This window comes from Callorhinus ursinus, unplaced genomic scaffold, assembly GCF_003265705.2.
Source record: "Callorhinus ursinus isolate GAN/ISIS: 27379988/994484 unplaced genomic scaffold, GSC_fseal_2.0 scaffold11348, whole genome shotgun sequence".
In the NCBI taxonomy this organism is placed as follows: domain Eukaryota; kingdom Metazoa; phylum Chordata; class Mammalia; order Carnivora; family Otariidae; genus Callorhinus; species Callorhinus ursinus.
This window is the reverse complement of record NW_027408398.1, coordinates 1-1327: the sequence shown is the minus strand read 5'-3', so window position 1 is coordinate 1327 and position 1327 is coordinate 1. Positions and strand designations below refer to the sequence as shown.

At 46.0% G+C, this 1327-nt stretch overlaps 1 pseudogene; it reads right to left on the bottom strand.

Annotated features, from left to right (window-relative positions):
- Nucleotides 1-8: 8 nt before the first annotated feature.
- Nucleotides 9-1324, bottom strand: LOC112819156 (thyroid receptor-interacting protein 11-like; annotated as a pseudogene).
- Between the last annotated feature and the right edge of the window lie 3 nt (nt 1325-1327).

Genomic DNA, 1327 nt, shown 5'->3' with positions numbered 1-1327 from the left:
GTTTCCACGACTTTTGCATTTTCCTCTTTCAGTTGAAACACATCCATTTCGAACCCTGCTATTCTCTCCTTCAGATCGGTGACTGTCTGCCTCAAAAGTTCATTTCACTCACTTAGCTACTGAAGTTCTCCTGTAAAGAAAGCAATTCCTCACTTTTCACTTGGATTCGGAGCTCCTGATCCTGAAGGAAGTTTTGTAGAACAGCCTGTTTCTCCTTCAGCTGCTCGATGTCGGAATCCCTGTGTTCCTGATGTTGGCCTTCTACTTCCCTCCTGGCAGCCACTGACTCAATCCATCTCTGCTTATCTTCCTGGAGGGTTCGAATCATTGTATCTTTTTCTTGAATGGATTTTCGTAGCTCTTCTACCTCCTCTTGGAGCAACTAAGAAGCCTCACTCACTCTGTCAGATTTCATGGCCTCCAGAGAGTCCGCTGACTCCGAGGAGTCAGTGGAGGGCTGGAGGAAAATCACATCCAGTTTCCCTAGAAGGAGATCCTTGGCATTGCAAAGCTACCCGATGCTGAGCTGCATTTGTGCCAGTTCCTTCTCTAAATGTTGTAAATGTATTTCATTGCCTTTGTACGGTTCGATCAGGTCACTAGAGGTCGTCTGGACTTCAGAATCCTTCTCGCTGCTGGTGAAAGCCCGCACCTGGAGTTGTGCCAGATCTCTCTGAAGCTGGGGTGACTTACGCTTCATATTTTGGACTGTGGTCATCACCTGCTGTTTCCACTCTTCCATGATCTTTACTCGCTGTTTTAATGTGTCCCGTTCCTGGAGAAGCTGCTTCAACTGATCCATATTAACTCCTCGAACCTCATTACCAGTGCTAGATGGTTGCAGGAGTGTCAATAAAGTCTGACATTTCTGACTTAACGCATCCACCTCGAGGTCTTTTTCTCGAACAATGTGTGATAAATTCTGAATTGTTTCTCTAAACATCTCCTGACCACTACTCTCAATTCCAGTGGACAGTTTTTTATTTTCCTCTTGCATCCTCTGGAGGTCTGCTTCTGTGGCAGCAATTCTATCTGGCATTTTGTCATATTCTGTCTTCAGATTGCTGTTCTCCCTCGTTTTCTCGTTTAAGGCAGCCAAGACCTGTTCGCTTTTCCAAGCATACTCTTGCAAATGCTGCTGAAGTCGCTCCACGTCCCCGTTCTGGCTGTGAAAAGTGGCAGAGATCCTGCTGGAAAGACCCTGAATCTCCAAATCTTTCTGCTGGATGATCTGAGTTAGTTTACCAATCTCCTCTTTGGAGAGCCGATCGATCTGTTCTGTCAGTCGGATGTTCTGTTCAGTTAGAAACTTCATCTCCAGTTCGTG